This window comes from Vigna unguiculata, chromosome 4 (genome assembly GCF_037176805.1).
Source record: "Vigna unguiculata cultivar grain cowpea cultivar isolate G323 ecotype 2 chromosome 4, ASM3717680v1, whole genome shotgun sequence".
NCBI lineage: Eukaryota > Viridiplantae > Streptophyta > Magnoliopsida > Fabales > Fabaceae > Vigna > Vigna unguiculata.
In genome coordinates this window covers 31910915-31936825 of record NC_140795.1, presented here as the reverse complement: position 1 = coordinate 31936825, position 25911 = coordinate 31910915, and the positions used below count along the sequence as shown (strand labels likewise).

Here is a 25911-nt window from a genome sequence, read left to right as displayed (position 1 = left end):
AAGATATAAAATTGTTTTTGAACAATGGTTATATATTTTTCACCTTTCAGGAAAACTTAAACATTAATTTAAAAAATAATTTTGATAACATATGTAAGGCCCACTTAAATTTTGTCCTAGAGTTGAAGGACCTATCTTAGTTTGTTGGGCCTAAGGTTGGCCCATAGGATGCCCAAAATCCCTAAAGCAGCCCTAACCTCCCTCATTCTGCACTTTTCAAAAAAATAGTCCCTTGCTCACTTCATTGTTCCCTCAACAGAGCTCTGCTAGGGTTTGGATCTCAAACGTATTCAAGCTAAGCTCAACTCCACTCTCATCTCACGTAAGTTGTTTCTCAATCGTACCCTTCCCTTTTTCTAGCTTTGTTGTCGTGATTCTAACCAGGGTTCACCTTGGTAACCCATTTTGAATTTGTTCCACTATTTTTCCAGCTTGAGAATCTGCTTCGGGAGCTGTCGTGCTCATTTGCTTAGGTGTCGGGGTGTTCTACAAGCATTTTCCAAGTAAGGGAAGCTAGGGTTTTGTTTGTTCCTCGATTTTCTACTTGCTTTAGTCTTGTTTCATGATATTGTGGCTTATTTGATGTTGTGATTGCTTGAGAAATGCTGAAACATCATATGGTTGTGAAGACCTGGCTGTTGCACGCGTGAATAGTGGAGGAACCTGGTATTTTTGCCTCGGCGAGCAAGGCTCGCCCAAGCGAGAGTGCCAGAAGTGCTCCCTAGGGTTTCTCGCGAGCTGTCGCTCAGGCAACGAGCTCTAGTTTTGAGCGAGAGTCCATCTCGCTCAGGCGAGGAGGTCTCGCCTAAGCAAGAGAACACAAGAGCCACTGTTTCCACTTTTCGAGTTCTCGTGTAAGACCTACGAAATTTAAATAATTAAATAAATAATTATTTAATAAAGGCGGGTAGGAGAAGCCTTTATGGCATTAAATGTTAACTTTCATGACGTGGAAAAGTACTAGCTCAAGTGGTTGAGAGTACTTTGAATTGTGTGAGAGGACTTGGGTTCAAGTCCTGTGTATGTCATTTGTGTTATTTTATTTTATCAGTTTGTTCTGATAATGTGATTGGAGCGTGATAAGTAGGATATAATCTTTGATGTATGAATTGTATCATGAAATGTGATTTGGTTGGATTGGTTATGCATTTGAATTTGAATTGTGTGGTGATGGGTTCAAACCTTGGCTTGGACAAGACAATAGACTTTCTTTTTATCAATTTTAGTTTTGGTAAGAATGTGAAGGGGCAAGAGAAACCCTAGCTAGAGGAGCAGCCAAGGGTGCTGGAAAATCAAATAGAATAGCAAATTGAATGACAATTAAAACTAAGCTTAAGGTTATTTTTGTTTTATTTGATTAACCACCATTAAAGTGTCATTAAAGGGAAGAATGGAGGGAGAGAGAGAGAGCATCCTTGAGTCTGATAGTTTGTGGATAGTGAGGAGGGTGTTGACAAAAGAGAAACGTGAGTTTTGGAGAGGAACAAGGGTACTGGTTTGGGGGAGAGTCAAGGGGAGTTCATCGGGGATCCAAGGAAAAGCCTCAATTTTCAAGTCTAAGCGAGGGAACCAGGTTAGGGGAGTTCTTACTGCATGTTTTATTTTTGATTCATATGCAAATGTGTTTTGGTTCATGTTGGAACTGCTAAATATTTGAGTTTTGGTCTGGTGCGCGTTTTCTGGATTTTTCCAGAAACCGCCTGGCGGCGCATGAACTGCCGCCAAGCGGCACAAGTAGTTGCGCCAGTTTCTGGGTTGGTGGATGAATTGCTTGGCCGCCGGGATTGACCCTCCAGGCGCTGTAGACGCTGTTGTGATTTTTCTCAATTTTGGTTGGATTGTTAGTGACGTGGAAAGGTCTGTATCGAATTGTTAATGTATGTGTATGACTTGCTCTATGTGATTGTTTCTTAATGTGTCAATTGATGGAATTTCGTTGCCTTGTATGATATTGGGGTTATGATTCTTGTTGGGAAAATTGGGAATGTTTAGATTGAAGCAGGCCTATGGAAAATGTACTGTTTATTAAAATTGATGTCAATATGGTCAAGTATGAACTCTTTACGAGGTGTGCAATTGAAATTAAATATGAATGATGCTGTATGGTGAGTATGGGATTAGATGGGGTCATGATGAGGGTGGGAAACCTGGACAACCTTGGAATTGGTATGCGTTGCCTAGCGGTACCGTGATTACCGCTAGGCGACATCACAGGGGCAAAAACTACATGTCTTTATTTCGAGTAGGAATTTAGTATGTAGTTAATTGCACCTATGGTATGTAAAATTATGTAGGTAGATATGGAGCGTGAGAATAAACTTGACAGATGAGGGAATTAACTATAACTGTTGAAGGGGTAAACTGATTTGGGTCCAATTATGAGATAATTGGGATATAAGCATTAAACCATATAAGAATTGTATGTGGGAATAGGTTAAGGAACGCATGTATTGGAGAAATCAGTGATTTGGGCACTATAAGGGGGAATTGGATGATTAGAGATTTGGGGTCAAATAATAAAATGACTTATATGAAAGGTAAAGTGTACATTAGGTTTAGTAAGCAGGTCTGGATGCATGAAACTTGTGTTTATTGGGTGTGTGGCTAAGATGCTATATTGTTTGTGTTATTTTATGAAGTGTGTGTGCAACATTGAAAGTTATTGTTGGCATGATTGGATGGTGTGGATGATAATCTAGTATAGAATCGTGCTTGTTGTGACACTTGTGCGATACAGTGGTGTGTGGTATGAATTTGGATCTTGGATATTTGTTGAAAGTGTCAAAAACTAGTAGTTTTGCGCTACTGGTATGGCGCCTGGCGGCGTGGAGCGAGGTGCCAGGCGGTAGAGTCTCAAAGAGTGACAGTGGTCACTAGGCGCGCAGGGTGCCTGGCGGTAGGGTGGGTGTCGCCAGGCAGGGCAAGGAAGCAGGAGGCCTGGAAGGCGATGGGCGCCTGGCGGCGCGAGTCAGAAGCGTCAGGCGGTGACGGAACAATGTGATACTGTGCTAGTGCTGGGCGCCTGGCAGTGTGAGATGCCCGCCAAGCGGTTTGGAGCTAAAATTCTGCCTAGCGACGTGAGATGCGTGCCAGGCGATTTTGGTCCAGTGATGGTGCTCGAGGAAAGTTTTCAACACCGCTTTAAGGTATGATCATGATGTGATGCTTTGGTTGGGGGCCCAGTTACGAGTGCATCTTGTATTGGGCTAACACGTGACCACTCTAGGTTGTAGCCTGGTGGTTTAGGAAGCCCAGTGGAGTGTGCAGGTTGTGGCTCGTACGACGAGGTTTCAGATGATTGCCCTCGTCAATGGATTGTGATAGAGATTTGGTAGTCTGGGAACAACTACAAACTTATGTTTGTTTTGGCGAACTCCACTTGGTGTCACAGTGAGATGCTGTGGAAAAATCATTCCCACATGTGGACTATCAGGTGGTGGCCTGTAGTCAGAGGGGCGAGTAGACACTTGTGCAGCAAAGATCTATCATTGATCACTCTTAAAGGGTATAGAAAGAATAGACATCTAATGTCAGCGTTGGAAATGGAGAAGTCAGGGATAAAGAGAATAGTATACTAACCCGGGTTTAAATTTGTTGATGTTGTATTTAATATTATATTGTTTGGTTTTATTTAAATGAGCTCACTCTATCTGTATGTGTGTGGCGATGATCATATAACTTGTTACATGGGAGCAGATGTTGATGCAGGTGGACAGACCGAGACATAGTGACGGAGAGGGGACCCCTTTGGGAGTTTTTACTGTTTTTTATTTCTTTTCTTGTCATTTTATGGATTTAATGTAATAATTTTTATAGACACCTATATTACATTTCGGTTTTGCCGCGCTTTATGATTAATGGTTTTGGCGCGTTGGATTTTAAGTTTAAATTTCTTCCCGTGTTTGGGAATTTGTTCCTAATAAATGAGGTTGTTCAGATAAATTTTTATAATTTATTTATTTTATAAGTAATTTTCGGCTAGGACGTTACATCTCGCCTTGGCGAAAGGAGCTCGCTTGAGCGAGGTCTTCTAGCTTGAGCGAGAATTGAGCGAGAATATGCTCAGGTGCTGTTTTCTCCACTGTTCTTGGTTGATGGTCACATGTTTGGTTGGATTACTATGGAAAGGCATGAACTGAGTGATTTTACATGTATTAAATGGTTTATGGGCTAGAATTGATGAGTTTGGTATGATCTTGGTATGGAACCTGATTAGATGATTGGTTATAAATATTGGCATGAGATTGATATGCATGATAATTTTTATGTTGGTTGGTTAGACATGATTTTGGTATGGTTTAGGACGTAATTCCATGAATCTCTAGGTGAGATCTCATGGTGGTGCCTCATTGTCAGGACGTAATTCCATGAAGGTTTCGTGGTGGTGCCTCATGTTCAGGACGTAATTTCATGACCCTTTTTGGTGGGAGCTCACGGTGTTACCTCATTGTTAGGATGTAATCCAGCGAAGGTTTCGTGGTGGTGCCTTATTATATAATTTAGTAAGGATTCAAGGATTGCATCCTGAACCTTTAAACAGTCAGTTAGTCTCATGTAGAGCGTAGAGACTCAAGTGGTGAGAGTAGCAGGAGGCCCTAGTCTTTGGTAGGATAATGGCCTTAGATGTTTGAAGGCTAACCTTGTGCATGGTAGGGTGAAACCCATTGGCAATGGCTCTATAGAGCATTAGAGGCCACCACAAGTGCAAGCATCCAGTGAATCCGACTGATTATATGTATCCGGATAATTGAGTCTTAGAGTCTTGCTTGTTGGTCATCACATGCTTGGTTGATTTATGTATCTTTGACTTTAAAATTGTATGCAATTGTATGATAAAACATTTTCCACTTTAGCTTACCCTTTCTGTTTGCTTGTGTGTTTGTGTGCGGTTTCCTCCTTTGGTGATGATTATCAATATGTTGATGTGAGCAGATGTGAGAACTCCTCGTGGTCATCAGGATGATGGGAACTCCGCTGCGTAGCTTGTCTTGGATCGAATCCCCTTATTCTGAGTTTTCTTTTAGGGTTGTGGCCCATGTATTAACTTGCTCCTTGAGCATATATTTTGGTTATTGTTAAACTCTTATTCTATTTTGCTAATGACATCGTGGTGTGCCAAGGTTTCTTTCCTAATAAATTTTGGATAATTATAAGGAGTGACATTTATACTCCACGACAATGTCCCTTTATATTATTCTGTGTGATGTTTTATTTAATTAAGTTTATTTATTAAATGGGACGTACAACATAGACATAAGTGTATTATTACAAAGTGAAAATTATAAATTTTTAAAGCTTTTAAAAATATAAAAATCACTAACGATTTTAACTTTAATTTTTTTTTCTAAAATTAATATACATATTGTCAAAACAAAAGTATCTAATTTAATATATAAATATAGTACTTATATTTATCAAAACTAATTATCTTATTAAAATTATTTATTTTGTATAAAATTATATAAAAAATTAAACATGACATTAAATAAATTATATATATATATATATATATATATATATATATATACACGAAAGATTTTTCTATTTAAATTATAAATATATCAATTAATTTTCATCTATTTTATTAATTTTTTTAAAATTATTATTGAATCACTTTCTTATCACTAAATAGAAAAAAAACGGATAAGTTATATTTTTATAATGATTTTAAAAGATAAGTTACAATTTGAAATTTAAACTATACAAAGAAATAATGAACTTATTTTTTAATTAACATTTATATTATCAATAATACAAAAAATTTAAAATTCCAAATAAATAAATGGTAACAAACTTTAAATTTAAAATTTAAAATAGAAAAAATTCGGAAAAAAATATGATATTAAAGTTTAAATTTAAAATTTAGCATGCAAAAAACTTTATAACATTAAAGCCTTTTAATGAATTTTAAAATGTTTTTGAATAACTTTCCCATATTTTTGACATTTAACAAATATTTAATTTAAAAAATAATTTTTATAACATAGACATCGGTGTATGATTATAAAGTGAACATTATAAACTCTTACAACTTTTAAAGATATAAAAATTACTAATATTTTGAATTTCAATATTTTTTTCTAAATTAAGATACATATTGTCAAATTTGAAATTCAAAATATAAAGTAATAAAGTTTGAATTTAAAATTTTAAATTGTAAAAAACTATAAAATATGGTAACAAAGTTTAAATTTAAAATTCAAAATCCAAAAAAACTATGAGAAAAGACTACAATAGGGGATTTTACCATTCATCTAACCTTTATATTTTTCTGTAAGGTCTACATTTTGTAGTTTGATCGTTTACTATTGTATAGTCTAACATTTGTATTTTTAAAGAATATATTATTTACATTTATATTCACAGTCAATCATTTCTTGCTTTAAATCAGTCTACTCTTTACATTTCTTGTATCTTTTAACTTTTGTATTTGTATAGAATCCACTCAACAATTTCTACATTGTTCATCATGTTTATTATTAGGGAATCTACTATTACATTTTTCTACATTTTCTACTTAATATTTATTGAAAATTAAATTAAATTTTTTAATTTTAATTAACTCAATCTTAATATATTATATAAAATAACTATATATAATACATTTTATTAAAAATATATATAAATAAATAATTTAAGTACATTTTTATTGTAAAAATAATTAAAAGATTATTATTTAATTTCACAAAAAAATGTGTATATTAAATTTAGTTATACTTTTATAATTTTAAATTAATTTAATAAATATACTATAATTTTAAATTTTTAAAATCTTGTGTATCGTGTGTTGCATTGGTAGATATGCTAGTAAAATAACACGTGGATATTTTTTCACATATACCCGACGACGGGTAACATGATACTAAAGGGTTACCATGGTTTCAACACACATTATGTACTCAAAAACTCCTTTTGACTCATTCATCTTCATGTCTCCAACTCCTCTTGAATTGTTTGAAGTCAAATCTCTTTCACCAATCATCTCCCTTGTATGCCTTCTCCAAATGATCCCACATTTATTTTTGAAATTTTAGCGCTTACTGTCTTCTCAAAGCCAAACTCATCAACACCTTAGTACAACACGTACAAGGTTTCCTTATCCTTCATATGTGTCATTCTAATGTATTGTTTTGAGCCATTGTGAATCTTGTGGTGCTTACTAGTTCTTCAAAACCATCTTCAACTACTTTCTAATTATCTTGGGAACATAGAAGAACCTTCATCTAAAGACTCCAATTGTCATCGTTGACTACCTTTGTCAATCGGGGCAAAAAGACATTGTTTACAATGCTATCCATCACTAAATCTCTTCAGACACTCAACATTCTCAAGCTCTGATATCAATTTTTTACACAATAAGTCTTTTCTATTTATATTTTGAAATCTATTGTATAAGAGTTAAAAGACTTAAACTGTTATTAATGGCCTACAGTCAAAACTCATTATAACCATTTAATGGAAAATAACTACTGATTATTGACCTTTTGTTCTAACAAATTAAAACCATTAAAATTGAAATTTAAGTTTATTTGAAATAAGGAGCATCTTTTAAGGGATGGAGTGCAACAAACCAAAATTGTCATGTGTTATAATTATGGTTAGCAGGTTCATGGTGAATACTGGACACGCTCATTAGAAAGTTTTGAAGTATGTGTTGAGATATTTAAATAAAAGAATATCGTATGGGTTGATGTGTAAATGTTCTACCCATGGTGGAAAGGTTATATAAGGGTTTTTTGTTGCAAACTATGCAAGGAATGTGGACAATATAAAATTGATTCATGGGTATGTTTTCACATGTTTTGAAATTGTAGTTTGTTGGAAAGCAAATTCACACTCAATGGTGGATATATCTATTACTTAGGCTGAGTATTTCAGACTAGAAAAACGGGGTGAAGGAGGTTTTGTGATTGAAAGGGATGATAGGAGAGTTGGATATTGTGCAGGACTGTGTGACTATTTTGTGACTATTCATTATGATAATAAAAGTGACACACATCTAGTTGATCACCAAAAATGCAATAAGAATCTAGTTGTGTTTAGGCTCTACCAAGATCGCGATTCAAACATTGATTGAGCCATAATAATTTTTCATTTGAAGATAAAGGAAGGTGATATGGGTACTCTTTCATGATTTGGAGTCAAGGTAGAGAGTTAGGGTTGTTGGTTCTAAATCATGATTGTTTTATGAAGAGCGTAAAAGGCCATCTACTAGTGTTTTTCTTGTCATGTTAATATTATCTAGATCATCTAACTCTTGTAATCTCATAGATAGTTAATTCAATCTCATGTTTGTTGAGATAACATCATTAAGGTTAATTATCGCATATGAGATATTGTCTTCTTTGGAGCTTGATATTGTGTTTGGATGAGGAAATTTAGAAAGACAATTTATTTATTTGAAGAATTTAAAATTCTTTACACCAAAATGACTTGTTTGGATAAAGTAATTAGAAAACAAATCAAATTTAAGAAATTTTGAAAGGCATTTCAGATGAATAAAATAGAAGAATTTCAAATACCTTCAAAAGTATAAGAAATTTGAAGTTCCATTCTTTTTCCCCCCACTCAAGAAGGTCAAACTGAGTTGGCTTTGGCTGAAGGCTCAGTCAAGTCAACCCAGGTTGAAGTCTCAGTTGAATCAACACGGGCTGAAGGATCATTCGAGTCAACTCAGGTTGAAGTTTTAGTTTAGTTAGCTTGGGTCAAAGAATCACTTTAACTATTTTTTTGTTTCAACAAGGACAAAAACATTCACAAGCTTGCTAATGTCATAAGGACTTTTATGGGTTGCGTTGTGGTTGGACTAAGAAGGAAATTTGATTTTTCTAGATAACGAGGTACTTTGAGCAAAGAGAGCAAGTAGATCAAGTCATGAAATAACATTCTACTTCCTTCTATAGAAAACCAAACGAAACCAAATGTCGTCCTCTTTCCACAATATTTCATTATTCAATTTTTTTTAAATGTACAAATGAACCACCAACCTTTCAAAGTTGTTCTTAATGCTCCCTTATATCTTTAATAGCCTTTCCTAAACTTAAGCTACATTCATTCTTGAGTCACACTCATGACCATGAAATTCTTGCTTTCCCAACTTAAAGTGAGGTGGTAAAAAGTTTTTCAATGTAACTTAAGGCTTCAAGGATGAGTGTAAGATCCGAAAAATTTAAATAAATAAATAAAAAAATATTTAATATAAATGCAAGTAAAAGGATCTCTAAGTTAATTAATGTGGAAAGTTATGATAAGGAGCAATGGTAGCTTAAGTGGTTGAGCGTATTGAGTGATGTTGAGAGGACTTGGGTTTGAGTCCTATGTATACCATTGGTGTGATACTTAATTTATTTTGTATGCATATATGAACATATGGCATGGTGTTACAATTATATGTGTGCATGAAATGTCATGAAACATGTGATGGCTTGATGGTTGTGTATATGCTTAATAGTTGGGTGGTTGAGAGTTCAAACTTTGGCTAGTGCGAAATAGTTTCTTTTCACGTTTTATTATTTTTGCTATGTTAGGGAAAACCTATAAACCTGGCCGTCTATGGAGAATTCAGAAGGGTGGAAATTATGGACTTTGATGAGCTGAAACCACCAGATTAATGCCTATTGATGGCATATTATTTTCATTTTCGTTTTAATTTGATCAAATAAAATTAAAGGACTGAAAAATTAGAGGAAGAGTGAGTTTGGCGAGAGGAATAAACACCTTTCATATAGTTAACAAGCGGAACTGTGAAAGGGCTGAACCAAGAGAGAATTAGAAGATCAAAGGGAGTGCTAAGTAGAAGGAGCCAAAGGGGGGATCAATTTTAGGCAAAATAGGAGTGTTAGGAGTGCAATAGGAGCAGGATTTCCAGGTTAGGGGAGCTGCAATTTGTGTGTTAATGTTATTATATGTATTTTGTGTGTTGTAATGATGTATGGTTGCCCCCTCATTGCTTTTAAATTTTGTTGTTTACACGTTTCTGGGTTTCTACCTAGAAACTTCCTGGTGGCAATGAAGGCTCGCTAGGCGACACTTGCTTTATGAACCCATTTTCTGGGTTTTGCTATGAACCGCCTGGGGGTAGTGTTTCATCCACTAGGTGACGTGAACTGGATTGCAAAGTTTTTCAACTTGTTGGGTTCTAGCTTGAAATTTTGGGGTTCCCGATGAATATAGGTATGTTTGCGTGAATATGTGATGTTATAAGTGCATGAAAATGCCTTGGTTGATAATATCTTGATGATTGTTGGTTGCATAAATATGATGGTTTATGTAGGGTTTAGGTATGAATTTGCATTGGGATTTAATGCACAACCTAATATTTGATTTTATGTTTCTATGAGTTTATTTGATATGCATAGATACTAGAACATGAGGTAATGTAAATCTTTCGTGCCAATTGATGATGGGTTATGCCGTTGGGTACCTTTGGTATAATTCAGGTGAGAAAGAATGTTGTAGGTGGTACATCCGTCTTCCCTAAGCTTTTAAACCCCAGAATTTACAACATACAACTTCTACTAGAATCAAAGTCTTTAAATTAATTCTTTTAATTTATACATTCAAATATGTTTAAGTACATGTTCAAATGTTAATGATTGTAATCCTACTACTTTTTATTTGTAGCAGGGAAGATAATCATCTTCTAGCTTTAGCGGTTCCCAAACCCTCAGTAATTATCATATGGATCAGATGAATTTTACATTGCCAGAAACCCTCAAACTCTCACACCAGCTACTTTTGGGATTGATCCTTTACCTCATTGTATGGCTACATCGTCAACTGAGCATAGTAAAGGTCAGTCAGATGTGTGAGGGCATTTTACCAAACAAAAACCTTATTTTGAGGAGAAGGCTAAGTGCAATTACTGTGGTGATTTGATTAAATATTTGGCTACAACAAGTGAGATGATGAATCATTTGATTAGATGCAAGGAAAATCCTAATAAAGAAGCATTCAAAAGGCAAAAATTGTCATCATCAACTACAGAAGGGGTTAGTGTTGGCCTTTCACCAACTATTTCTAAGTTTGACCAAAATGTATCTCGAATGAAGTTGGTGAAGATGTTTGTGAAGTTTGAGCTTCCTTTTAGATTTGTGGAAGATGAAGACTTCCATGACTTTGTACGGTCCTTGCAACCACGGTTTGAGGTCCCATCCCGCACTACATTGAGGCATGAAATGTGGGAACTCTATGAAGAGGAAAAAAAAAGTTGAAAATTTTTATAATAAAGGAGTGTGGGAGGGTTTGCTTAACTACAGACACATGGACTTCAATCCAAAACCTAAACAACATGAGTTTAAAAAATCACTTTATTGATGATAATTGGAAGCTTCATTAGAAAATTTTGAATTTTTCTCAAACAACATGTCATTCAGGGGAGCTCATTGCTAAACATGTTGAAGCTTGTTTGAATAACTGGGAGTTGAAGTGAGTCCTTAGTGTCATTGGGGATAATGCTACAACAAATGATGTTAGGGTCCAATACCTTAAAAGAAGGATGTTATCATGGAATTGTCTTGTCTTAAAGGGAGAATATGTTCATATGAGTTGTTGCACAAATATATTAAGTTTGATGGTGAAGGATGGGTTAAAAGAGATAAAAGAGTCAATTTCAATAATTCAGAGTGTAGTTAAATATGTGAAATCTTCTCCAGCTAGATTTGCTAGATTTAAGGCTTGTGTTGAACAAGAGGGACTTTCTTATAAAGGTCTTTTTTGGCTTGATGTTGAAGCCAGATGGAATTCAACTTATCTAATGTTAGAGGCAAGCTCGAAGTACAAAGATGCCTTTGTCTTGCTAGATATGCAAGATAAGAAATTTGGTGATGAAATGGCCTAAAGTAGTGGTGTGCCATTAGAAAAAGGATTGGGAATATGCGAGGTCTGTTCTACCATTCTTAAAGATGTTTTATGACTCTACTATGCTCATTTTTTATTCTTCTTACGTCACTAGTCATATGTATATGAAGGAGGTATTTGGAATTGGTAAAAAGATTCAACAATATTCTGAGAGTGGTGATGTGTGCATAAGATCAATGGAAATGAGGATGAAGGGTAAGTATGACAAATATTGGGGAAATCCCAATGGAATTAATATCTTATTATTGATTGTTGTTGTTAACTATACGAAAGGAAAGTGAGAATATTTTTATGGAAGTTCCTCTCAAATCAAGTTGAGTTATATTTTTCATCTTTCCTAATATTTCTAGAAAACTCTCGAGATTTTGACAACTATCAAGCTGAAGCTATTCAAGAGAGGTCAATCTGATAGGTGGAAAAGCTTTTAGATTGCGGCAACCATGAGCATTCAAGATTTTAAGTTTTTTCATAAACCCAATAAAATTGTGAATTGTAGATAATTCATGACACAGTCGAAATGAAAATATTTCCAATTGTGTGAGAGAAGATACATCAGGTATCAGGCTTAGATGTTGACACTCGTCAAAACTTAAACTTGTCAAATTTATGAATTTCTGCAAATTAAGAAAAGGAAGATAGAAGTAAATCAATAAACTAATAGTGAGTTTATTAATGTAAAACACGAATAAATAATAGAACAAATAACGTCAACCTGAACTTTCTAAGATACAAAATCAAGAATGAAAACTTGCTTTTTCAAAAGGAAAATGATTGGTTGACATCTTTTTTTACTATTTTTTCTACCACCTTACGTGGAATGAGCAGTGACATCTTTAATTTAATTTTTAATTTAGTTTTAAATTGCCCACGCTGGCACTTGAGAAAGGAATTTTATTCCGCACGTGGGCACCAAAAGTGCATTCTCTTTCTCTCTCTTTTAACCCCATTTCTCAATTACGAAACTCCATTTTGAACTCTCGAATCCTATTTTTTAAACCATTCTCACATTCTTGAACCCCAATTTGGAACTCCCGTTCTATTGCCATTATCCAACCCCATTGTTGTGCCATTCTCTTACCCCGAACCACGACCACAAGACCATTCCCCTGTAGTCTAAAAATTGCCATTGTCGAACATTGAAAGTTGCCATTGAAGAACCCCAACCCCATTTCTTTGCACCCACGAAGGCTTCCAACGGTTGTGGGCATTTGGGGAGGTTTTAATTTGGTTTTCCCTCGCCTTTTGTTGACAGCCCCTCTATATTTGTGTGAAGTATTTTTGCGTGGTTCTTGCGTGGCATAGGGGTTCTCCTATTCATCTTCTTCCTCTGCAGAGATTTTAAATGTATGTGCATATGTGAAAAAACTTTCCTGGCCCATTTTCAAAATTAATCTACAACCCAAGACTAATTACGTTGCAACCCACAAGTGACTTTTTGCACAAAATAAAATCATAGATTTGGAAAGTGCAGTTGGAAACACAATTCCCTCCCATACTTGCTAAACCCCAACTTGTGCACATCAATAACACACCCCATCCCACTGCTTATAAACCAAATATATGTGCAATTTGGGGAAGAACTTTGATAGCTCATTCTTAAATTTAACTTGCAACCCAAGACCAATTAAGTTGTAACCCATAAGTGAATTTTTGCACGAAATAAAATCTCGGATTTGGAAAGTGCAGTTGGAAACACAATTCCCTCCCATACTTGTTGGATCCCACCCTATGCACACCAATAAAAACCCCATCCTAGCACTTCTAAACCAAATGTATGTGCAAATTGTGGAAGACCTTCTCTGGCCCATTTTTAAAATTAACTTGTAACCCAAGACCAGTTAAGTTGTAATCCACAAGTGATCTTTTGCACGAAATAAAATCACAGATTTTGAAAGGGCAACTTGAAACACAATTCCCTTCCATACTTGGTGGACCCTAGCCTGTGCACACCAATAACACGCCTTTTTCTCCATTTTTGCTTAGGTTTTATGTGTGCACCCATGATTTGGTTGATTTGGTTGTGTCCCTATAGTTGGTTTAGAAGTGCTGGGATGAGGTCTGTAATTGGTGTGCATAGGTTAGGGTCCAATAAGTATGGGAGGGAATTATGTTTCTAGCTGCACTTTCCAAATATGTGATTTTATTTTGCACAAAAAGTCACTTGAGAGTTATAACTTAATATGTCTTGGGTTGCAAGTTAATTTTAAAAAGGGGCCAAGGAAGTTTTTTCACATATGCATATACAATTGGTTTAGAAGTACTATGATGGGGTGTGCAATTGGTGTGCACAAGCTGGGATCCAACAAAGTTGGGAGGGAATTGTTTTTCCATTTGCACTTTCAAATTTGTGATTTTATTTCGTGCAAAAAGTCAATTGTGGGTTACAACTTAATTGTTTTCGGGTTCCAAGTTAAATTGAAGAATGGGCTAGTAATGTTTTTCTCCAATTTGCACATATATTTAGTTTAGAAGAAGTGGGATGAAATGTGTTATTAGTGTGCACAGGCTAGCGTCCAACATGTATGGGAGGGATTTGTGTTTCTAGCTACACTTTCCAAATCTGTTATTTTATTTCGTTCAAAAAGTCACTTATGAGTTACAAATTAATTGGTCTTGGGTTGCAAATTAAATTTAAGAATGGGCCAGAGAAGTTTTTCCCCAATTTGCACATACATTTGGTCTAGAAATGTTGGGATGAGGTGTGTTATTGGTGTGCACAGGCTAGGGTCCAACAAGTATGGGAGGGAATTGTGTTTTCAACTATACTTTCCAAATCTATGATTTTTTTTTGTGTGCAAAAAGTCACTTGTAGGTTGCAACGTAATTGATCTTGGGTTGCAGGTTAATTTTGAAAATGGGCTAGGAAAGTTTTTCCACAGATGCACATACATTTAAAATCTCTATAGAGGAAGAAGATGAATACGAGAACCCATGTGCCACGCAAGAACCATGCAAAAATACTTCACACAAATATGGAGGGGCTGCCAACAAAAGGTGAGGGAAAACCAAATTAAAACCTCCCCAAATGCCTACAATCGTTGGAAGCCCTTGTGGGTGCAAAGGAATGGGGTTGGGGTTCTTTAATGGCAGCTTTTGATGTTTGACAGTGGCAATTTTTCATACTACAACGGAAGGGTTTTGTGTGCGTGGTTCGGGGGAAGAGAATGACAGCACAATGAGATTGGATAATGGCAATAGAACGAGGGTTCCAAATTGGGGTTCAAGAATGTGAGAATGGTTTCAAAAATGGGGTTCGAGAGTTCAAAAATGGGGTTTCGTAGTTGAGAAATGGAGTTGAAAGAGAGGGAAAGAGAATGCAATTTTGGTGCCAACGCGCGAAATAAAATTTCTTTCTCAAATGCCAACGTGGGCAATTTAAAACTAAATTAAAAATTAAAATAAAAATGACATTGTTCATTCCACGTAAGGTGGTAGAAAAAGTAGTAAGAAAAAGATGTCAACCTATCATTTTTCTTTTCAAAATAAGGCTTCCAACATGGGTTATGTAAAATTACTTAGTTAATTTGCATATAGCAAGTTTCTCTGGATGAAATTATTTGGCAAAATTTGTGAAGGATATCTCTGACATTCCAGTACTCTCAAAGTATTAGGAAGATGTTTGGGACGTTTTGAAAATGGAGCGCTCTTAATGGTAGTGTTTTGAGATTTTTCATCTTCTTGAATACAACTTCATCCCATTCTACTTCTTCAAATAAAGGGAAATCCATATGTATGATTTCAATTTCATTGGTCCCCTATAAATACAAAATTCACAAATTAACCACATTACAAGCATACACACAAATATTAGGACACCAATATATGTAAAGTAAAAAATTACTGAGACATCAGCACGTAAAAATAATCCAAAGCAATAATTATGCACCTTATTTTCTTGTAAAACTTGAATGATATCCTTATGGAACCATAACCTACTTCGTTTCCCAAGTTCTTTAGGTGATTCTTTGCGGACAATTTCTTTACCCATGTCCTCTATCAAGTCATGTAGTGTCACTTTATCATTCCAGCTAATCTTTATGAGAGATTTCTCAACCAACACTCCAATATAATGTTTCATGCAGTGACCATGATGAACATGAAGTATATCTTCCACCTCTGTCAATTCGTATTCTTTGAAGCAACAAGCAATGTCAAGAAAAACACTTTAGCATCTTTTTCCAGAGCATCATAGCTTACTTTAAGTGTCTCTTGGATCTCTTTGTTAGGAATTCTTTCGTATTGATCCAAAGCAGATTTCCATTGTTCTGTACTTTTTTCGAATAAGTTAGAACTTATTACTTCCAAAGCCAATGGAAGGCCTGAAGCGTAAGTCACTACTCGATTCAGAAAATCCTGGTATCTCGGATAAAGTTTTACCATCCTGAAAGCTTTCCAACAAAGCAATTGAAAAGCATCTTCCTCGTATGTTCTTTTAACTCTGTGACATGCTAGCAGCTGTTTGTCCCGAGTTGTAATTCTGACTCTACTGCTAGGACCAAAACAATCAGGTCTTCCAACAATTGCCTGTAACTGTTCCCGTTTGTCAACATCATCTACAACCAGAAGAACCTTCTTTTTCTTGAGCCTGTGCTGTATTATAGAAATCCCTTCATTGACACTCTTCAACTTAATGTCCTTCTCTCCAACTGTCTCAAAAAGAAGATTGTTTTGGAGCTGTGGTAACCCATGTTTGTTTGAAGTTTCTCTAACATTTCCAAGAAAGCACAATCCTTCAAAATGACGGTCAATAATGGAATTATAGACTGCAGCAGCAAGTGTTGTTTTATTTACTTCTCCAAGTCCATGGATCCCAACCATGTGGATGACATCATCAGATCTGTTTCTGCAGAAACAATAGCAAGTTATTAGGGAGTATAAATTATATCTTACCCAATCCTCGACTTCCTGGGACAGATACTCTTCGATCCTATTGGGAATGCCTTCATGTCTTATTGCCAGACTGAACATTTTGGACGTTACTTGAAAAAAAAGACTTTGACGATCAAGTTAGTGAGAGCTATCAAAAGTCAAATCATAGTTTTGGAATTAATGAATTGCGTACCTTTAATTATTGGGGTCCACCTGTATTTATAGAATCATTAATCACAGTTTACCTGGCTTTATGGGTTGGGCCTTCTCCTATCTCGTTGGGCCACCCTTTAGGCTTGGGCTTGTGTGGACCTGGTCTAGGCCCAAGCGCCAGGCTTATGACTTGATACTAGAAGTTCAACTGCTATTTCCTAAGTTTATAGGCGGCCTTGACTCATATGTAATCTGTTTAAAGTAAGCGGCTTTGACTGGTATGTATATATTGTCTCTCTATATAGTTAACAAATGATTTATTCAAAGTAGGACTACAAGTTGGCGGCTAAGACCGGGTATTTATTTATGCCGGTCGTATCCCTTAGTATAGTACATTAGTCCCCCAACCTTTGGTGGAATATGTTGTGTCAAACGATTTTCTGTCTTGTGGCTTTTACAAGAAAAATTCCTCTTTTCTTGGTATATTGGCATATCCCTATAGTAGTCCCCCAACCTTGAGGAGTGGAAACGTTGTTGAGGCTTTGTCAGAGACTTAGGAAAGATGAACAAATAGTGAATGTCAAGAGTCATGTCAGGAGAAGCTGGAGAGTCACTTGAATTATAGACATTTCACTCTTTATTAGTGTGACGTTTTGGCGGGAATATTTTGGGGTTGGATTTTATGTTATAAATAAGGATTAGGGTAGAAATTGTGTGTGTTACTTCATTTGGCTGTCGTGAGATACTTATAGTGTTTCTAGTACTAGAGATGGCAAATAAACTAGTCCCAGCAGGTATTGCCTGAACTTGTCCTCGTTTTGACGGGGAATCCCCGCATTGACTGGGTTTGGGTATGGGTATAGGGAATCCCTAACTTTTTCAATTGGGTATGAGGATGGGTATGGGGATGTACATATCCCTGCCATAATACCCATCCTCGCCATATCTCTGTCCTTGTTTAAATTATTAAAATATTCACAATTAATTAAGTAACCCTCTATATATATATATATATATATATATATATATATATATACACACACTCTCTATTTTTTAGTTCTTCTAATTATTTGGTTTGTCATGAAACAATAATGAAATAAATCAATAATAATGATAATAAAATCATCATTAAAATAAAACAATAATAATAACAAAAGTAATAAGAAAATAAAATAATAATAATAATAATAATAATAGTAATATAATAATAATAGTAAATAATAATCATAAGTGTATCGTATATAGAAGAAAAACTTTAAACATCACGCAAAGGCAGAAAGAAGAATTATAATAATCATAATAGTGATGAATTCACAAAGACAACCCAATACAATGGAAACCACAAGCACACACATATTCTCTCTAAAACCACATACAACAAACATCAAGAAGTTAAACGATACAAGAATTTGGTTCAAGAGAGGACTTTCATGCATCAATATATAACGCAATTGCATATAATATCATTAAAACAGGCAATGGCAGCCCCCCTAACTTGGATTTTCCGCTCCATTTGTGCTCCTAACGTCCCTTCTTGGCCAAAAATTTCCTTAGGTAGGTATTTTCTCCTATACTTGAGTGGACCTTCAACCCTCAAACACTTCCTTTTGGTTCAGTTTTGGTGTTCTGGAAAACCCTTTTAGGCAGCCACACGAAAATACCTCCTCTCATACACCACTTTTACTCACTCATTAAGCTTTCACCCTAGTAATTACTACACTAATGTCCAAAAACCAAAACAATGATTTAAATGTCATTCAAGTGCAATTAATTGGTGGTTTAAGCTCATCAATTGCCATGATCCTTACCTCTCTAGCTTCTTTGAAGATGACTAGGGTTTCTTGATCACTTACTAATGTAGCCAAAAATAATCCAAGTGTAAAAAGATCTATTTCACGCTACCCATGGTTTGAACTCGTATCCACCCAATTATCAAGCATATGCACAACCATCAACCTATAGATGTTTCTTGACATATCATGCACACATATACTTATAACATCATGCCACGTGTTCATATATGCGCCCATAATAAATTAAATAATTAAAACATCACATTAATGGCATACATAGGACTTGAACCCAAGTCCCATTCATTTGAGCTACCATGTCTAACCATTTGAGCTACCATTTCTCCTTTGTCATAATTCTCTAGATTAATTACTTTATAGATTCCTTCCTTCACATTTATTAAATAAATATTTATTTACTTACTTAATTTTTCTGGGTCTTACAAGAGGTCCCACCGTGAGTCTGGAGTTAGTTTTGCACGCTAGTCGGCGAACTCTTATTTCTCGTGCTAGCAATAGTCCAGCTAGGATAACTTCGTATTCGGCCTGGTTATTAGATGTCATGAAAGTGAAATGTAGGGATTTTTCAATGAGGATCTGGTTTGGGCCTTCTAGGACGATACTGGCGCTGACTCCCTTCTGGTTAAAGGATCCGTCAACATAAAAGATCCATAGGTGCTCATCTGGTGTGTGTTGTAAGTCGTTGACAAAATCTAACAAGCATTGAGCTTTGATGGGTCTGTGTGGTTCATAGCATATATGAAACTCTAAGAGTTCTACGGACCATGACGATATTCGTCTTGCTAGATTAGGCTTTTAAAGGATCTGTTGTATTGGGTAGTTAGTTTTGACGATGATCGAATGGTTTTGGAAGTAGGGTCTGAATCTTCTTGTGGTGTTTACTAAGGATAGGGCTAGCTTTTCCACCATTTGATATCTGGTTTCGGGGTCTCGTAAATTTCTACTGAAAAAAAATATACTGGGTATTAAGTTCCTTCGAATTCTTGCACCAATGTGGCACTGATTGTGTACTCTGTTGCGATGATGTATACCAGCAATGGGAGGTTAGGATCAGGCTTTCGGAGGATAGGGGACGCCAAATTTTTTTTCAAATATTAAAAGATTCGCTCACATTCCTCCCCTCATAAGAACTTGGCGGATTTTCATAGGAGATTGATGATGGGGTGTGTCTTATCTACCAACTTGGGAAGGAATCTTGATATGGCCATAACCCGACCTATTAGCCGTTGTACATCCTTAACAATCGTCGGACTTTGATTTCAATTATGGCTCTGCACTTTTCAGGGTTCGCTTCGATTTTGCGATGTGTGAGCACGAACCCTAGGAACTACCACCATCTACCCCAAAGATGCATTTTTTCGGACTCAGCCTTAGGTTGTGCTTTCGTAGCATAGTGAACACCTAGCCTAAGTCCTTGAAGTGTTGTGAATGGCTAGGGGACTTGACAACCATGTCGTCTACATAGACTTCAACACATTTTCCCATTAGGTGGATTAAGACTTTCTCTATATGTGGTCCCTACGTTTTTGAGGCCAAAGGGCATTACTCTGTAGAAGTAATTTTCATCTTTTATGATGAACACGATTTTGATCATGTCTGATGGGGCCATCGATATTTGATTGTACCTTGAGTAGGCGTCTAGGAAACTTAGTACCCGATTCCCTACTACGTCGTTTACTAAGCGATCAATGTTGGGTAAAGGGTATGCGTCTTTGGGACAGGCTTTATTGAGATTAATATAGTCTATGCACATTCGCCATTTGCAACTAGGCTTCTTAACAAGGACAACGTTAGCCATCCATGTCGTGTAACAGGCCTTACCAATGAATTTGGCATCGAGGAGCTTCGTTGCTTCAGCCTTAGTTGCCAACCATCTTTCTTCTCCCAATTTTCTCTTCTTTTGGGAGACATATCGAGCTTCTTTAAAAATTGACAAACGGTGGACAACCACCTGGGGCAACCCTTGATAAATCTGTCACGGACCAGGCGAAAAGGTCTGTGTTATCCTTTAGAGTTGATTCAATTATGATTTGGTCGTTGTTGCTTAAGCCGGAATCGAGTTGTATGGTTCTCCCTAGTGCGAGCTCCAGGCTTCTGGTTTCTTCAATCGGTTGGATTTGCGAGTCACACCTTATTCTTGGGTCGAGGTCTTCGCGTGTCAAAGAGATGCCTACTCTTGGCTCTCGCCTGATGTCATCCCAACAAGGTTTCCGATTCCCAAATGAGAAATCAAGTATTTTGTCACGTTTTGATGATGTTTCGAGTAGATTAATCGGTGGAACATCGATTGGAGTGGACGTTCAGCGATATCCGTGACGGAGTGCATCCATCATCGCGCTATGTTATTCGCGGTCAAGGTCGACTCTTTTGGCCATAAACTTGCAATATAACACTCCCGGGCAAGCTTTTGATCACCGTGGATGGTGATGATGTCAACATACGGGGAGAGAAACTTCATAAATATGTGTGGCGTTGATACTATTGCTCCCAGAGTGTTTAGGAATGACCTTCCTAGGAGGACGTTATAGGATGTGTGCGCTTCGACCCCTAGGAACCAAATAAGGATGGTCTTCATCTAAATTCCTTCATAGAACACTGTGTGCAAGTTTATGTAGCCGCGGGTGCACACCCTTTCTCTAGAGAATCTGTATATAGGCTCTTCATGAGGGATCATGGCCTCGATTGGTAATTCCAGCTTTTGGTATGTTGCCCAGAAGAGGATGTCTACTAAGCTGCCCTGATCCACCAGTAGTTTTTTAACTATGAACTTCTCAAGCTCCATAGTAATAACCATGGGGTCATCTTGGTCTTGGTCGACGCCATGAAAGTTTGCATCCGTGAACGTGATAAAATGAATTCATCGTCATCTATGTACGCGAGTTACTGCGTTGATGGACTGAATGCTTCTAATGTGCATTTTTCTAGCTAACGCGGTTGCCTCGCATCCTACGAAGCCTCTCGATGTGGTGTTTATAGTCCATGTTGTGGGGATCTATCAGTTGGATTGATGTTAATCTATGCAGGCAGATGTTCTCTACGTTCATTCTGCCTCTCTCTATGATCACGTTGGCGGCCTGACTTTGTGTTGCGGTTATACACTTGTCGAGAATTGCCTTGTCCCTCTCTTTTGACAAATTGTTTTAAATGGCCAGAGCGTATGAACTCTTCGATTTTGTCTTGTAGTGTTTTACACTCATTCGTTGTGTGGCCGTTATTATAGTGGTATTTGCAATACTTGGTCATGTCCGCATTGTGCGGGTTACATAAAGTAAATGATGAAAACTTATAATATATTAAAATACTATATTTAATATTTACGTAAAGTTGGATGGGAATCAATATAATGTTGATTGGTGCTTGAATTTGTTTTCATGGTTTACATTAAGATATTTGTGTTTTTTCTTAATTGGATTACATTATATGCATAATGTGACTGCTGTTTGCCCAAACTCAAGTGTTGGCATGATCTCAAATTGTGAATGCACGAGTGCGTATACATGATTGGTGCATATGAATTGTGGTGATGTAATTTTAGACATGTTGAACTGTAAAAATATTCAAGTAGGTATTCTAGATATGTGCTTTGATGATTGGTGTGCTAGGATTGATTTTGTTGTACCTAAAATCAGTAATTTCGCGTTATTGGTGTAGCACCTGGCTGTAGGGGATTGAACCGCTAGGGGATAACTACTAACAGACGATCTGGACATATACAGTGTCAAGTGACGCGTGTGATGCATCAGGCAATTTTGGGTGCAACACTGGATTGTGTGGAGGATTCTAGACAGCTTGAATGGAGGTCTTGAGACGATGCTTTACTGGGGGCCCAATTATGAATGCAACTTGTATTGCAGTAACACGTGGCCACTCGAAGTTGTAGTCTGGTGGTTTTGGAAGTCTAGTGGAGTGTATGAGATCGTGGCTCGTACCAATGGGTTCTGGAAGATTGCCCTCCTCGGTATTAGTCGACGAGTTTGGTACTCTTGGGACAAATACGGACTGCGGTTCGTATTGGGGAACTCCACTTGATGTCGTGGATCGTGGTCATGGCAAATTTATTTCTTCGTGTGGACTATTAGGTGGTGGCATGTAGTCGGAGGGGTGAGTAGACACACATGGCAACAAAGATCGATCTATGTAATCATCAAAGGGTGTAGAATCAAGAGGCGTTTAGAGGAAGTGATGAAGACTGGGGTGTGAGACTTGGGGTTGTTAGAAGTGGTTGGAATATTGAATGATTATTTATTATTGTGTATTGCACTTGTATTTTGTTAAGCTCACCTTATTTGTGTGTGTTTGACGATGATCATGTAACTCATTACATGGGAGCAGATGATGTTGCATGAGGTGCTGGTGAGACTTAGTGTCAGAGTGGGACAACTTGGGAATATTTTTATTCTCTACAGTTTCATATTATTTTTCTACAATCTAGATTTATTCTCTACGCTTTTGGCGCTTATAATAAAATTTTATTTTTCCTGCGTTTTGGGAAATGTGTGGAATAAATGTATTTATATTTATTTATTATTAATTTTATTTAAATAAGTAATATCCAGCTAATATGATATAGTTGTGGGAAAAGCCTTGTACATGACGACATCTTCATTTGTGTACAAGCCGACATAAGTAACATAGATCTTCACATGCTTGTCAAGGTTTGTATCCCCGCTATAGCACTCCAACGTGAAGGCTTCCCGTTGGCTGGGAGGGGGTTTCAATGATGTCATCAATAAAAGAGTGACGACGTTTGTGGGAGTTTGCCGCTTTAGGGTACCTAGTTGAAACTTGGAAAGAATGAGGGTGGTAACTGGGAGGGGTAGGTGTGGGGTGGGTTGGGAGGGTGGATGTATGATGGGTTGTAGTGAAGGTATTGGGAGTTGCGTTGTACTCACTTTCTTCTTCAGTTGGCACACACACAGCGGTTTTGGATTCCACCTGGACCACTTTTTATTTGCCTTTCAACATGGCATCTGCCTCTACCTTCCTTCTAAGCCGCAAATTCTCCTATCTTAGTGCCTCCATCTCATCAGGGCTACGCTTCTTAAAGTCTGCAAACTCCTACTGCATCTTGGCTTACCTTTCCAAGAGCGCGGCCAAGTCCGACTGGTTTGCCACAGCCTCCTTAGGTCTTATTTCAGGCTCCTTCGAGGCGCCAACTTTATTGAATGTTGAAACCATCCTCATAGGTTCTCGGATTGCTTCGGTAAGATACTAATTCGAGCCCCACGGTGGGCGCCAATTATTCATGCGGAAACAATAGTAAGGTATCAGGGAGCATAAATTATATCTTACCCAATCCTCGACTTCTTGGGACGGATACTTTTGATCCTGCTGGGCATGCCTTCATGTCTTACTATTGGACTAAACATTTGGAGGTTACCTGTAGAAAAGGACTCTGACAATCACATCAACGAGAGCTCTCAAAAGTCAAATCACAATTTTGGAATTAATGAATTAGGTACCTTTAATTATTGGGGTCCACCTGTATTTATAGAATCATTAATCACGATTTACCTGACTTTATGGCCTAGGTCTTCGCTTGTCTCGTTGGGCCATCCTTGGGGCTTGGGCTTGTGTAGGCCTGGTCCAGGCCTAAGTGCCAGGCTTATGACTTGATACTAGAAGTTCAACTGTTATTTCCTAAGTTTGGAATAGGTGGCTTTGACTCATATGTAATATGTTTCAAGTAGGTGGCTTTGGACGCTATGTATATATTGTCTCTATATATAGTTAACAAATGATTTATTCAAAGTAGGACTATAAGTTGGCGGCTAACACTGGATATTTGTTTATGTGTGTCGTATCCGTGTAGTATAGTATAAGATCCAACATCCAAAAGTGACTTTACTTTTGGCACTTGTGACTCTAGTCCAACTGGGTAATTCACAACATGTAAAGGAGCACGATTAACCTTTCTATAGAAACCAATTCAACTATCTCCTTTATAAATTCGTATTCATATTTTTCCCTATTCAAGAATATAACTCGGTGTGAAGTCAAACTGAATATAATTGGGCAAGTCAAAATAAACGAATTAAATAAGAAAAGTTAGAAGATTGGGGATGAAGGGTACCCATTGAAATGGAAGCCAGACAAGTTAGCTGCTTGATGGACCATTTTCATTTGTCCAGTTTCTCAATGTTATTAACTTGCAAACTCTTTTCGTGTTCAGCCAATGCCTCTCCAAAATTGCCTTTGTGGTGTCTCACGTCAGAAGGATCAATGAAATAAAAACTGGGAGAACCAATTGAGCCTTGTTCTTAAAGTTGAGGATGTACGAAAGTTCGTTTAAGCAAAAGGAGGAAGATCCATAGTTTTGGGAGAACACTATGATGAACACTCTTGACTCTTAAATTGCGTTCTCAAGTGCTGACGTGATTTCATCCCCTCTTTGGAGCTCCTCATGATCGATGAAGGTGTGAAGTCCCTTGTTGCAAAGGGCGCTGTAGAGGTAGCCAGTGAAACCATAACGAGTATCCTCTCCTCGGAAGTTGAGGAACACATCATAGGTGAATCCGTAGGTAAATGCAGACGAAGATGATTGCAGATCCATCATAAGTCAAGAAAATGTATTTCAAAGTCAAATTAAGAATCCATAGTTTTATACGTACAGTGTTTCTAATGAAACTTCATAGTCATATGTCGTTTTCTTTTATTTTATTTTATTTGTAGGCCATCATAAAATGTTTTTAACAACAATGAAGTTTGATGGTGTCAAAGCATCCCGAGTCACCGTAATGTAGAGTGGTGTCTCCATATTTATGAATTCAGTCTGTTTATGGCTTCTTTGGTCTAACTTATTAAATGAACAACTTTTTTTCAAATAATTAGTAATTTGGTTATTATTTATGTATTTGATTTATTTTGATAATTTTATTTACTTTTTCACTGAATTGAATTCTTATTTTTTTCCAAAAACTCAATGTGATTTATGTGAAATTGACATTAATATTGTTTGGTAGTACCACGTATTAAAATTTAGGTATGTCATATGTCAAAAATTTCAATCATCTTTTACCTTGAAATTTCTCTGATTTTGGCACGTGGCACATTGATGATACAAATTTTGACACATGATAAATTCAAATTTTGACATGTGATCCAAATTTGATAGAAGGCATCACATTGAGTTTTTTTTCTTTACAAAATAATACTCAATCAATTATTTTTTAAGAAATAGGGACTTAATTGAATTAAAAGAAAAATGACTAAATGTAAA

General features: G+C 36.6%; 1 pseudogene; it reads right to left on the bottom strand.

Annotated features, from left to right (window-relative positions):
* Window positions 1-15370: 15370 nt before the first annotated feature.
* LOC114180630 (TMV resistance protein N-like) lies at window positions 15371-25245 on the bottom strand (annotated as a pseudogene).
* Between the last annotated feature and the right edge of the window lie 666 nt (window positions 25246-25911).